Source organism: Strix aluco, chromosome 2 (assembly GCF_031877795.1).
Source record: "Strix aluco isolate bStrAlu1 chromosome 2, bStrAlu1.hap1, whole genome shotgun sequence".
Taxonomy (NCBI): Eukaryota; Metazoa; Chordata; class Aves; order Strigiformes; family Strigidae; genus Strix; species Strix aluco.
In genome coordinates this window covers 40,168,688-40,183,769 of record NC_133932.1, presented here as the reverse complement: position 1 = coordinate 40,183,769, position 15,082 = coordinate 40,168,688, and positions in this window count along the sequence as shown.

The window sequence follows — 15,082 nt, the reverse complement described above, 5'->3', positions numbered from 1 at the left end:
CCCCGCGGGCGCCCCCCCGTACCTCTCCGCCGCTGCCGGGCAAGCCCCGCCGCCCCGCAGCGCCTCTCGCCGGCGGGGAGCGGCCGGCCGGGGGCCGGGGACGCGGCGCGGGAGCCGGCGCCGCCGGGGCCGTCCCGCGCTGCGGGGAGCGGAGCGGCGGGGTCGGGCGGGGCGGGGGCGCCTCCGCAGCCTCCCTTCTCCCTTCTCCTCCCGCTCCCCTGCCGCCCCCCCCCGCCCCCCGCCAGCGCAGGCTGCCCCCCCGGAGGCGGTCGGCGAAGGGGGCACGTCCCGCCGGCGGCAGTTGCGCTTCCCGCTACCGTCATCGCCACGTTTTCGGCGGTGGTTTAGTAGCGCGGAGCCAGCAGCCCAGGAGGCGAGTCACTCATCTCCCAGAATGGGCTTGGAAGGGGGGGGGGGGGGGGGGGCAAAAAGGTGTTTACAGTCTTACGGTTTGTCAACCCTTAGGAAACAGGAGCTGTCTCTGTTCGGCGCCCTGGGCGAGAGCAGCGTCCAAAAGGTAAAACGGTATTTAGGTGTATAATAAAAGGCTCTTGCCGTAGCTGGCCTCCCTACAGCTATACATAATAATTCTTAAGCTTTATGACCGCCACTTTTAATGGTTCAAGTGAGTTAGATTTATCGAACAGCTACAAGTATTACAAAATACTCCAAATTTCAAAACTAACCAAGCAAACCAGCATCTTGATTCATCTAGATGAACTGAAAGATTCATTCACCCTCACAGGCATCCTCTGGCACCTGAAGAGCTCACCTAGCAGGCATCTAAGAAACATAATAAAACGAATTTAGCACTCAGGTATATTCCTTAACATGGTAAAATACGGTTTTGAAACTGGTGCAGTAAACAGAGGTAGGCCACATGACCATACTTCAGAGCTTTTCTTTGTCACAGCTGCAACTGAATTGAAAATTGATCTGATCTGATCACTTCCAAAAAATGACGATGCATGCAACCAAAATCTCCTGCTCGGCTTTCACATGTGAAGTTTTAGCATAAAAAATGCAGTTTATGCACAATAGCAATGTAATGTTACTGGTAACCTTCAAATTCCTAGCGTTGCACTTTTAATGAACTTAATAAGCTTCTATTATTCCAAATGATGCGTATGTTGGCAAGTTTATACTCAGGAGGTACAACGTTTACTTGTAAAGAATAAATCCAACCCCTTTGAAGGCTAATTTGAGTTTGCTGCCTGTTATACCCACAACACTGTTCTTTGACTTGTTCGGAAAAAGCTGTTGAAGGGACCTGCTCTAAATTAAATGCTCGGGTACATCGTTTGTCTGTAATTATCAGAGTAACACATTGGTCTCTGTAACAGTGTGAATCACCATATAAAAGATACACAGGTGAATATATTCGGTCATGCATGACAAGTATTAAAGCAACAGCTTCAGATCCATGGGTTTTTTACAGCTTCATCTTACAAACGTTGTTTAGGGGGCTGGTGAAAGGAAGGGCTAATACGCGTCCGCACGGCAGCCGGAGAGCTCAGATACAGCGTTACCAACCGGGGTACCCAAGTACAAGGAGAATTTCTGAGAACCATCACAGACCTTTTGTATTCCTGTTGGGATAGAAAGCAGCCGCTCTTAGAGACTGGAGGCCCCGTAATATTTTGCTAGCGCTGCCCCATACCAACCCATATTTATTAAGTGCTCCTTGTCACCCATAACAGACCACGTGAACCGAGGGCTTTATAAATCAGGATTACAGAAATCTGTGGCCTGTTTAGAACCAAGCGAAAGTATTCTTGCTACTATTTTTCTTTGGCGACTCCAATCTCCATCAGAAACACTTGCCTCACTGTAAAGAATTACCTCACTATAAAGAACTACCCCACTATGGTCCCAGGCTGCAGCTTTATTAGGAATGACTCACAGGACTCAGGCCCTTTTACTGAGTGCTATGGCAACTCTCTTGTCCTCCGGGACAGTGGTTTTCCAGTCGGTTTGCTTCTCTGGGTACGGAACTGAAATCGAGGCACTTCGACATTTCCTGATATCCTGGTTCACACAGCCACAACATCTTCCAAATGTGAAGAACTTGCACAAATGACACAGAGTTCAGTTCAAGAACGCTAACGAACAAAACCTAGATTGCGTTCATTTCAGGTAGCATTATGGAGTGCTCTGCAAGCTTTTCGTTCTCCTCACCTTAATCTAATCTACCAGCAAATATCAGAAAACTAGGCTATTGAGGCAATTTGCTAAACCAAAAGGTTTTGAGTAAGAAATCGTGTGGTGTGGCATGAAACAGAAAAGAGATTCTTTAATGAACACCCATAGTTGTTAACAGCAAGAGCTGCTGTGGGATAACGACCTTTCACTCCTAAATAGCACAGGTGCTAGGAGAGGAATTTGAGCACAAAATTTTAAAAGAAAGCCTTGTCAAGGAAGCTGAGATATGCAAGTTCTCATCATCCTTGTTATTTTCCAAATAACTCCCTGGGTTATTTTCCAAAAATATAATTGTGGCCATAATGAAGAAAGAGAAGTGTGCCTGTTACTAACTCTCGTTGCTCAAGGTTTTGAGCTGTCACTTGGTGGAGGTCTTCATAAAAAAACACAATGCCTTCATCGATTGGAAAGTTACGGAACCTACTGCAATACGAGTGTCCTCTTTCTGAATATATTTTGCAGTGGCTTGAGATCTTTTATGTTCTGCATTTTAAATTAAGGACTTTCTGGCATTGCTGTAAAAAGGCTCCCTGTTCAAATTTTAATGTGGCTTGTAAGACTGATGTGCTTCTCTCCACCATCCCTGAAAAGGGGGGAAGAGTCAGATTTATGTTTTGAAAATTGCATGTTTTGGTGCAGTAAAGAATAAGAAGGCAAACCAACATTGCAAGAAGAAATACACCAACCGCTGCAGAACAAATAGCACCACTACGTTTCTTTAAACCATTCCTCAGCTCGTCCAGCGTTCCTTCTTGAAAGGAGGCAGATTTACTAAATCCATGTTATCATGCCTGCTGTTTTAATTTCATTAAAACAGTTAATTTCATCTGAGAGTGTTCCTTCAGAATTTCTGCTTGATGAGCATGTGACATATGGGGTTTGTTCGAATTCGACACAACCCTGTCAACTGTTTTTTTCAGTGTGCATCAGAAACGTTCATGAGATCAGTGCAACCAAGCAGCTGCAGGATCGGGACCCACCTGCTTTTCCTAGGACTTGGATTTTGTGTTTATAACAATAGTATTGGGCTGCAAGTCAGAGGTTCTTGTCCCTGAGCTTACTTGCCACACCATTTTTATTTATGCAACATGACGAGGTTTTCTTATTGCAAAGCCAAGAAACGTACCTTTGAGAGAAAAGCAGTGTTTTTCAAGCTTCATTCCAGTTATTCACTGTTGTCTTAGCCTTCTCTTCCTCTCCAATGCTGAACAAGTGTCGTCAAAAGCAGGAGAAGGATGCAGAAAATTTTATACAAGAAGAATGAAGCCTTCTCTTGTACAAGACGGGAACATTTTGAAAAGGCAATTATTTAAGGTTTTTCTTAATGTTATTTACTACAGGAAAATTATGTCACAGGCTTAGAATTAAAAAGGGGGAACCAATGTCATTAGCTGTTCTGAGACAAGGTCAGTGAACAGATTTAGAAAAGTGGGTATTTACAAAAAGCTTTTCAGGATAATTACAGTGTCTCCTGTTCTTTTTAGAGAAGTTAAAAGCGGACTTAGAGATATCTCAGATGCATCAACACATTTGTACTTCTCTTTCTCACACACATTTGCACTTCTCTTTCTCACATCATAAAACGAGGAATCTATTTACTTGCTCCTGCTTTTCTTCAGTCCATCGAAAAGAAGAAGAGAACGCACCTACTGGTGTCTCACTGTGCTATGTTAAGCCAATATTTGAACTACTGCCTAGAATGTACTCATGCAAGCTAAGGGAATGCTCTTACAGCCCCCGTTACCGTGTGTACGATTTACTCAGAGAATTATTTTGGTGTCAGCTAGGGCATTCTTTGCACAAGCAAGAACTATGCAAAGTGAGTAAGAGGTGTAGAATGAAATGCTGCACAAAGAAATACTCGGTTAACATCCAGGTGCCCTGTGTTCCACAGCAGCACAGAGAGAAGTGTTCCTCCAGGCAACACTGAGGCAACCATCAAAAGAACTTGAACATGTATGACACACCTGCCAAGCAGAAACCAGAAGCACAACGTATCATTTCACCCTAAATGTACCCAGGAACTTTTCAGAATTCCCGTTTTACTTCAAAATAGCTAGCTACAGTTCTATCAATTAGCAAATCCATCAGTAGAAGAGCTGCATTTTCCACAAATGTTTTATTGCAAAGAATTCAAATGGCCTCTACAAAATACAGAAACATTTCATGAAATCAGTTGATTACCTATATATAAAATCTGTGAGGTTCATCAAGAAGATAGCTCGTGTCACCTAGATGTTAGTGATCATCTAACTAACTGTCCGTTGACAAGATTTAGGACTTTTTAGAAGATGCAGAGGGAAAAAGCAAAAACACCCCTAAAATGCCACACAATAGAGAGTGAGCAGAAACAGGCTCCTCCTAGCTCATGAATTATTGTTTCTCACACTTAACCTCAACATTTTTGCTGAAGCTGTGAAGAGTTATGGCATTTCTCCTAAAAAAGCCTCCCTAAACCTCCACAAAATGACTACAGTTACTTTGGCTGAAAATGCACACACAGGACCCTTAGAGCCTGTCAATAACATGTGACTTGCAAAAACTTCTAGGGTTTCAGGCAAAACTCTTCCTTCTCCTCTGTTTGCTGTCCCTGAACTACTCCAGGGTCAAGATATTTTACCAATGTCTTTGCATCATCTTGACTCCCCGGATCATTTTGATATAAGCCAACCAGAAAATTAGTCTGTAAAACCACAAGGTTCATTTGTAGCCTTATGAGGTAATTTTTGCTAAAAGCTGTCATCTTGAATGAGGGGTTTTTTTCAACGTGCTTTAGGGGACTTACAAACACAGCCTAACTGTGTTGCCACCAACACTATAGAAAGAGAATACTTCCTACAGGCACTTTTCTATGCAGACATCCAGTTTTCTCTCTGTAGAAAGCACGTTTTCCAAAGTCAACTCTGCTGCTTGGAGTCCTTACGGCACAATCACGTCTCTTCGCTGGCTATCCCTCTCTTAGCACACAAAGACAACTGCGAATTCCTGTATTTCCAGTTCAGAGAAGCCCTTTAGTCCAAAAAATTAGTTTCTTTTCATGCTTTTCTGTGGTATGTTGGACAGTACTCTGGACAATGTTTTTTGTTGTTTCAGCCAGAAAGGTGAAAAAGGATGACCAATGTCTCTTCCCTTTTGGTTGGAATAAATGTTCATTGCCTTAAACCAGGGCTGTGACAGAGAAGAATCATTAAGATTTCTTGCTGCCTAACACCAGCTCCTAGTACAGGTACAGAAAGACAATCATTCTATTAAAAAGATTATTAAAAAAAAAATCATCTTTCAACATCTGAGGAAAATGAGCTCATGTTTGGTTAAAAGGCTACGTTTGTCTAATATTTTGCAGCCACGGAAAGGCGAAACCTACTATTTACTACCTTTTTCTCAGTTCTTCAAAGATGCTCTCCCTTGCTCTGCTGCCTGTCTGACCTCTTAGCAAGCCAGTGCAGAAAACTGGCAGGAAGTTACTCAGTTTTTGTTGCTGCTGATGTAGAGAGCCACATCCCCAGGGTGAGGAGTCAGTGGAGGACCGGAGCCTCTGCCAGGGAAGGCAGGGCTGTGCTGCTGTGGAGGAGGGAAATTGAGGGGAGAGGGGCTGGAGCACTCCATACGCTGGCACTGAGCCTTCCCATCAGCACAGCCGTCCTGTGGTGTTTGCTCCACCTTAAAAGTAATGGGTGTTTGGGTTTGGTTTTTCCCAAATAACAAGAAAAAGATAAGGTCACCAAAATGTAAATGCATCCATGCAACATTCTTGCCAGTTTTTAATTCAACATCTGGTGGTATGTGTTTTATATCAGCGGCGTTAAGAACAATGTCAGGAATGCATCCCAGTCCTATAATGGCTATTTTCACGTCAGGAAAGAAAAGAATAACTTAAAAGATAAGTGCTCTGCTCATGGTAAAGAACCACACGTTTTATTTAACTTTCATTCCGTTAAGGTCTTGCCTTCAAGAAAAGGGTAGCAGTGTGCCTGCTTTTAGCAGCTGATACTGCAGCCTGTCTAAATTACAAAATACTGAGATGAAGCATTTTTTATGCATAGTGCACAGTACCAACACTCACAGACTAAGTGTTTTTCAACACGTCCTTTTTAAAACAGTTCTTATTTTTACTTAAATTTACTTTATTTATTGATGGTTCTTGGACTTTGACGAGAAAACCTGGCCACCTGCGTGTGGCCAAACGTCCTGATCCAAGCCGAGGAGTGCACGTAACTCGGCCTAATTACTACTAAATAATAATGAGGAATTAGGCCTAATCAGTAATCTGGGATTTTTGCCACAGACAAAACCACTTCCTCTCCTACAGCAAAGATTTGTGACGGGCCCATCCTAGCTGTCCAGCCATACAATACGTCCTTCTTCAGACACCCCTCTTTGACCAAAAGCACCTGGACAAAGCTGCTGGAAAGCAACATGGCAGAAAAGGCCCTGGGGGTCCTGCTGGAGACCAAGTTCACCAGGAGCCAGCAAGGTGCCCTTGCCCAAAGGCGGCAGCAAGCGGCACCCTGGGCGGCACTGGGCAAAGCCTTGCCGGCAGCTGGAGGGAGGTGAGCCTTCCCTCTGCTCAGCGCTGGTGAGGCCATGCCTGCAGTGCTGTGCCCAGGTGGCCTCCCCCGGACGAGAGAGGCACGGCCACCCTGGGGAGAGCCCCTCAGTGCCCCGCCCCCCCCAGCACCCCCCAGCACCACCGTTGGGGTCACAATGTCCCACTGTGTTGACCCGGCGCTGCCCCGGCAACGGCCCCAGTGCTGCAGCGACAGTGTGCCTGCAGCACAGAGTCGTAGTGGGGTCTCGCCGAGCAGCATTGCAGAGCGCTAAGACCCCCTCGACAGCCTTTCTCGGGCCATTGGAGCCCCAGAGTGTGTGCTACCTGAGACTTCTGGTGTCCTCGGCGGGATGGGCCAGCTGAACTGCTGCCGTGGCTCCAGGTGAGCTCCCCCCGCGGCTCGGGGACACGCTGGCACAGCCGGGCCCCGCAGCAGCCGCCTTGCTCATGCCCGACGCCGTCTGCTCTGCAGGGACGACCCTGACCCCGTGCAGCCCTGCGGGCCTGTCCCGGGGTCACCCGAGCCGCTGCTGCGCCAGCGCGTGCGGGTGACCCAGGGCCGTGTGACGAGGGAAAGGGACCTCCTCCTCTTCAGGGACACCCTGGTCATCGCCAAGTCCAAGTAAGACTCGCAGAACCCCACTGCCTTTCCTGCCAAGCCCCGGCCCCGGCACCAGGCCAGGGACACCCAAGGAGCAGCCCCAGGCCCCCGGCACCCTGGTGCTGGAGGCACCCACGGCCATGCCCGTGACAGGTGGGCGGTAGAGGGGAGCCACTGGGCTCGGCCACCTCCAGGTCACTCCCTGCCGCTCCTCTCTGCAGACCTGGCAGCGCCCCGCGCCCGCAGCTCTGCCTGGCCCTGGGCCAGCTGCAGGTGCTGAGCACCAGCATGGGGGCGGCCGGTGATGGCCCTGAGGAGGAGGAAGGCAAGACCACCAGCTCCCTTGTCCTCGTCTGGCCCCGCGGCTCCTGCGTCGTGACCTTCCGGTGAGTCTCGGTGCCACATCCCACAGCAGGACGGGGCAGCGCCTCTGTCCTGCCCCACGGGGCTTCCTCCTGCCTCTGTGGCCGTCCCCACGGAGCAGGGCTGTGCCAGCGCCCGCCTCTGCCTGCAGGCTGGGGAGCAGCGGGCACTCAGGCTGCTTCTCTTCTCTTTCTGCAGCTCCCGGGCGCAGAAGGAGCTCTGGGTCGGCGCACTCCGAGGGTAAGCCCGGCCTGGCAGTTCGGCCTGGGAGGCCCGTGCTCACATCACGGGGGATGCTCCAGGCTGGGGAGAGGTGCCCCCGTGGCTGCAGGCAGCTCTTGAGCAGGCAGAGCTGGCGGAGCTGCTTTGCCCACCTGTGTCCAGCCAACACCTGCCCAGCCCTGGCCCCACCACTGCCGCTGCTCTCCGCTCGACTGCCACGTGGCACCCGGCTGCTTCGAGGCAGCTTGGAAGTGCTCCCTGGGCTGGCAGGAGAGGGAAAACGCAGCTTGGGTCTCACACAGCTCTTTCTCTGCCCCTTTCCCATACACAGGACACCAGAAGGAGTGGAGGGAGCCCGGGTCACCCAGCTGCCCTCCATCAAGCCCCTGATCAAGGAGCTCAGCCACTGCAATGCAGTGAGTGTCCCTCCTGTCTCTGCTCTGCCCCCACATGCTGCTCCAGCCCAGCATCAGGCACATCGCTTCTCACCTTCTGCTCTTTTCCCCTTGCCCAGGTGGCGACAGTACGTGCCAGCAGCCTGGAGAGGTTGGTCGAGGGCCAGGCAAAGGTCAGGATCTTTCAGGGTGCAATCTTGGCCGTCCCCACCTCTCTCTCACACGTGGCCAGGGGCCGCCGCAGCTCACCGGGGGCCCTTTCTGCTGCTCGGCTGCTCGGTGAGCACAGTGCATTTCTTGCAGGCGGGTGCAGAGCAGCGGCCACCACCCGTCCCTGCTGGCAGCAAAGGTGGACGTGGCTCCTCGGCTGGTGAGTTTGGAGAAGAGGGGGGCAGGACGGCCTTTCTCTCCTCCTCTGGCAGGCGGGCACTCGCGCTGCAGGGGGGCTGCTGCCCTTCCCTCGGGGCACGTCCATCCCTATCGCTCTGTGCAGGAGACAGCTGAGCCCCCAGGACCCCTCGTTACCAAACGATGCCTCTCCCTTGCGCTCGGCGGTGGGGGGACAGCGCTGAGAGGGTCTGGGAGCACTCATCTGCTGGCTCTCATGCAGGGGTTTTTGCTTGCTTTCCCTTGACAGCGGGTGGGAGCCGCAGCAGGAGGAGGGGGCTGCCCTGGCCCTTTGCACGGCGAGGGACCTCGGCCGCTGCAGAGGCGCCTGGGCCGTCGGGCTCTGCCGGCAGCGGGGCTCTCTTTGGCCGGCCCCTGGCAGCCCTCTGCAGCCAGGATGGCACACTGCCCCAGCCCATCCAGGTAAGCAAGCCTGGCCAGGGGGGCCCCACCCCGCTGGCTCCTCTGGAGAGCTGGGCATCCCAAGCAGAGGGACCCCGGCTGGCACTCAGGGACAAAGCCGGCTCCTCCCCACGTCCCCAGCCTCCAGCCACCCCTCCATCCCGCCCCAGGGAGAGCTGCGGAGCCATCCCCACTCGCTCCTGGCCCTGAGAAACCTTCACCTGCCCCAGGGCCTGTCTCCAGCCAAGCAACTCTTCTCCTCTGTCCCCCGCAGGACCTGCTGGCTCTCCTGCACCAGCACGGGCCATCCACGGAGGGGATCTTCCGGCTGGCAGCTAGCGAGCGCGCCTTGCGTGAGCTCCGGGAGGCCCTCGACACCGGAGCGGAGGTCCGGCTCGAAAGCCAGCCTGCGTGCGTGCTGGCCGTCCTCTTGAAGGTGAACCCTGCTGACCTGGAGCCCGGCAGCTCCCGGCTCCATCGCTGCTGCTGGGCGCCTGCAAGAGCAGGAGCCAAAACCCAGCCGCCTGCTCGTCAGCCACAGTGCCAGGGATGCTGCCTGTGCTCCTGGCGGTGGTGGTCAAGTCCTCACCCGGATCCCTTGGCATTGCAGGACTTCCTGCGCAAGATCCCCTCCAAGCTCCTCGAGGCACATCTCTACGAGGAGTGGATGAGCGCCCTGCAGAAGACCAGCAGGCAGGAGAAGCTGGCAGGACTGAAAGAGTAAGTGTGGCGAGCAGCCTGCCTGCTCCACGGGCACCGGCACAGGCCGGCACTGGTCTGCAGAGCGACGGCCTCCTTGAAAAAGCCCTTTTTTCTGCCAGCCACCTCTTGCTGCCGTGGCGTCGGGTTTTGGGGGCAAGTGGCACAGCAGAGCACTTCTCTCCTTGGAGCGCTGCCCGCAGGCACTGGGGGTTGCTCCACGAAGGGACTCTTGCCAGAAGGGAAGGCAGGGAGGAGGGAGGTGGCCCTCTCTCAGCGAAGGCGGGCCCTCTGCCGGAGAGCAGGTGTGGCCAGGGAGCCTTCCCTCGGGCGCGCTTGGGTGAGATCAGCCTGGGAGACATGTGTTGACAAGGTCTAGTTCATTAACATAGCGGTCCTGTTCCCTCAGGGTGGCCAGCAAGTTGCCCGAGGCCAACCTCGTCCTGCTCAAGCACTTGCTGGCCCTCCTGCAAACCATCAGCAGGAACGTGGCCACCAGCAGGATGACTGCCGGCAACCTGGCCATCTGTGTGGGGCCAAACCTCCTGAGCCCAGCTGAGGAGCACACCCTTCCCCTGGACGTCCTGGTGCAGGCCACGGGGAAGGTACGCTCTGTTTACCAGCCGGCTACAGCCCTCTGGGCCCACCCGAGCTTTGCTGTTCAGTGGTACCTGGCTGCCTCCTCTCTTCAGCAAACGCTCTTGGGGCAGCTGCCAGCAAGAGCAGCCCCACAGCTGCGCAGAAGCCAGGCACAGCAGTGGGAAAGGCTGTCACACCCGGGTGCAAACCAGTGGTTTGCTGTGTGCAGGTGACTCAGCTGGTGGAGTTCCTCATTGACCATCACGAGGAGCTCTTTGGGGAGGAGGTGGCTGGGCTTGCCGGCACATCGCCTGAGGAGTCGCCAGCACCGGCAGCAGAGGTATGTCGGGGCCACAAACAGCGTGACAACCAAAGCCTCCCCCCTCAAAACGGGGGACTGCTGCCGCCGCAGGGACAACCCAGATCATCCACCAACCTGTGGCTCTGCAAAAGCGCAGAGGAAGGCTGATGCAGGCTGGCCCTTGCACTTTGTGCGGTGGTCCCACCAGAACTGCCTCAGTTGGGCTGCGCAAACCCATCCAAGGGATCTGCCTTTCAGAGCTGAGGTAGCAACGGGGCAGGTAGGTCCTTGCCACCTGTGACCTTCCCCCTTTCCATTGCAGGTGCCTCCAGTCGCCCCAGAAAGCGAACACCCAAAGACCTCATCTGGGGAGAGGAGGTAAAATGAGCTAGCTTTGATGAAGAGCAGAATTGTTTCATGTTTATCGTGGCTTTACCTGTCTAACCGTACTATTGAATGGAAAGGTTGCCGGGCTCTTCACACCACCTGAAGAGAAGAGCAGGCTGTGCGGAGGGGAGTGATGGGCCACCCGGCAGCAAGAGGAGGAAGGTGGATACGGAGCTGTCGGGGATGGGCAACTGAGGGCATCCGAGCAGGCAACATGAAGGGGGAGCCCAGGTGTGTAGCAGACCCTGTTGTCCATCTTTCAAAGGCTCTGAACACTGCTCTGAGTATAGGAGATCTTTCCGAGGTGCACAGAGATGGCCCCAGACAGGAAGCACGCACCTGCCCTTGGGAGAACGTGTAGGTCAGGAGAAACAGACCGCTCCAGCGGTGGCAGGTTTCATTTTGCACTTGCTGAAGCTCTGTTTGTGCGAGGCTGAGCAGGCACCCTGGCAAGCGCACGAGACTCACAGTTTTGAGCTCCCTGACCCGCTACCTACAGAACGAGGCCAAGTCCCTCTTTTCTGGCCATGCCAGCTGGCAACCCTAGCGCTGGCTGCTGCTGCCTCAGTCCCAAAGACGCAGTAAGGAGTTGTTCCAAAGAGCTGTACACACTGAGATACTGGCATTTCTGAAAAAGCTCATGTTTCACCTCAGAAAACTGGCGGAAGAGAAAGAAAACCGCCACAATAACAAATCAAAAAAAGAGTGCTGTTTGCCTGCCAGCCTGCCATTTTAGCACGGGACAGTGAGGGCTGCTGCTGCTGCTCGTGTTTTGGGAAGGACCCCATCGCAGCTCCCTGGGGGCTCCCTGCCGAGCCCTGCTGCCTGGCAAGGGGGCACTGCACATCTCTGTCAACTTGCCACGCCCTGAGGGCATCGCAGGTGTTGAGAAGGGGCCAAAGCAACACCAGAGTCGCTGCCACTAAGGCTTCTCTCTCCGGTGCCAGGAACGACCCCTTTTTCATAGGGCTTCCCAAAGAACGGGGAACAAAATCACGCCTGTTCCTGCCCTCATGGTTTCACCAGCGCTTGCTGACTCTGCCCTTGTAGGTGCCCATCTACTTTTGCTGCTTGGACTCCCCGATGAGCTCTGACGCCTGGGCTTCGACGAGCACGAGGCGACCCCAGCACCACCTCGGCGGAGGCGAGGAGAGAGGCGCCGTGCCCTTCTGCTCCGGACAGCAGATTGCACTTGCGCGCCACTAAGCCGAAGCAGCCCCGTGCCGCCTTCAGAGCCATCCCGGCCCTCGCAGGAGGCCTTGCTGGCTCACTGCCCAGCTGCCTCAGCCAGTGCCCACCAGCCAGCACATCTCCCCAGCTGGGGAGCTGGCATGGGAACTTCAGATTACAGGGAGCATCTTACGCGTGGCAGCGCCTGTCGTCTGGGAGGGACAGGAGGGACATGCTGGCCAGACTGCTCCAGACTCGAAAACCCTCCAGGCTTTATTTACAACTACTCCTTCTCGGCAGAGAGATGCCGAACCAACGTGGATGTTGTCAGACTCCACGGATTTGAAAGAAATGACACAAAGACATTGATGAACGCAAGCAAAGAATGGTCCCTTGTCACACAACTTCCTTGACACTTCCGAGTGTGTGTCAAGAAGGTGGATCATGCCAGCAGAGCTGCACTGCTTTACGTGTGCAGGAACGAAGCACTGCACCTTTCAAAAATGCAACTAAACTCCAGAAAAGTATTGGCCTGCTCTTGGCATACAGCTGCATACCTCATAAACCTGTCAAGGTCAGGAAGGAAAGAGAAAATAATTTCTAAAACAAAAACGCAGACGGGCAGCGGACAGGAGCATTGAATTACTCCACTGCATTTTTATTCACAGCTGGCAGAGAGATGCTGAACCAACTTGCTGAGTCCGAGCGGGGAACACCCGCTGCAGCTCTTTGGTCGCTGCAAGTACTTGTATGCAGCACACAGCAGAATACCCTTTCTTATCACTCGGGCTCACACAGGACTAGCTTGCAGTTTCCAACAGCTTAAGAACTCCAGATCAGCTACATAAGATATGGCTTTCTTGCACCTCCTCCTGCAGATCAGCTCTCTCTGGACCGATGCAAACACACCCTTTTCCGTCCGTCCGTCATGAATGGAGTTTTGAAACCAGCTTTTCCCAAAGCTCCAAATACTGAAACGGCCTCTCTTCTTTCGACACTTCAGCCCTGTGTGATGTCTGATGGGGTCAAGCTCCTTTCAGAAGGGAAAACACAAGTGCCAGCCACCACCGGGGAAAGAAATGGCATGGCTGATCTGCAGGTCTTGCAATGGTTGCACGGGAGTCAGCAGAGCACGGACATTCAGGTGCGACTCTCCCAGCTGGCACCTGAAGTGTTTCAGAGGCAACGCCACCTTTTCTTCACGGCCAAAGCCTCACTTGATACCTGCAGCAAGTGCTGCCCTAAGTAATTTGACTTGTTTAGGCAACTGCATGACAGAATCCCTTGGGAGACGGTCCTGAAGGGTATAGAGGTCCAGGAAGGCTGGACACTCTTTAAGAAGGAAGTCTTAATGGCTGTCCCCAGGTGCTGTAAGAGAAGCCGGCGACACAGAACGCCACCCTGGCTAAACAGGGAGCTGTGGCTGCAACTCAGGGAGAAAAGGAGAGTTTACAGCCTTTGGAAGAAGCGGCTAGCCACTCACAATGTTTCAAAGACACTCTGAGGCTATGCAGGGCGGAAATCAGGAGCTCTAAAGCCCAGATAGAAATGAATCGGGCTTCAGCAGTCAATGACAACAAGAAATGTTTCTGTAAGCACGTCAACAGCAAAAGACAGACCAGGGAGAGCCTCCATCCCCTGCTAGACACAGGAGGAAACATGGCAACGAGTGATGAGGAAAAGGCTGACGTGCTTAATGCCTGCTTCGCCTCAGTCTTTAATTACAAGACCAGTTGTACTGAGGGAATCCAGCCTCCTCAGCCGGAAGACAGAGACTGGGAGAACGACCCTCCCACAATCCAGGAGGAGACAGTCACTGACCTGCTGCATCACATAGACACACACAAGTCTATGGCACTGGACGGGATACACCCGAGGGTGCTGAAGGTGTTGGCTGGGGTGCTCGCCAAGCCGCTTTCCAGCATTTACCAGCAGTCCTGGCTGACCGGGGAGGTCCCGACAGATTGGAAATTGGCCAATGTGACGCCCATCTATAAGAAGGGTCAGAAGGATGATCCGGGAAATTACAGGCCTGTCAGCTTGACGTCGGTGCCCGCGAAGCTGATGGAGCAGCTCATCCTGAGAACCATCTTACAACACGTGCGGGACAACCAGATGATCAGGCCCAGTCAGCATGGGTTTATGAAAGGCAGGTCCTGCTTGACAAACCTGATCTCCTTCTACAACAGGGCGACCTGCTTATTGGATGAGGGAAAAGCTGTGGATGTTGTCTACCTTGACTTAGTAAGGCCTTTGACACCGTTTCCCACAGCATTCTCCTGGCGAAAGGGGCTGCTCGTGGCTTGGATGGGCACACGCTTTGCTGGGTAAAAAACTGGCTGGATGGCCGGGCCCAAAGAGTTGTGGTGAACGGAGTTAAATCCGGTTGGCGGCCGGTCACGAGTGGTGTCCCCCAGGGCTCGGTTTTGGGGCCACTCCTGTTTAACATCTTTATTGATGATCTAGAGGAGGGGATCAAGTGCACCCTCAGTAAGTTTGCAGACGACACCAAGTTGGGTGGGAGTGTTGATCTGCTCGAGGATAGGGAGGCTCTGCAGAGAGACCTGGACAGGCTGGAGCGATGGCCTAAGGCCAACTGTAGGAGTTTCAATAAGGCCAAATGCCGGGTTCAGCACTTCGGCCACAACAACCCCCAGCAGCGCTACAGGCTTGGGGAGGAGTGGCTGGAGAGCTGTCAGTCAGAGAGGGACCTGGGGGTGTTGATTGACAGCCGGCTGAATGAGCCAGCAGTGTGCCCAGGTGGCCAAGAAGGCCAATGGCATCCTGGCTTGTATCAGAAATAGTGTGGCCAGCAGGGACAGGGA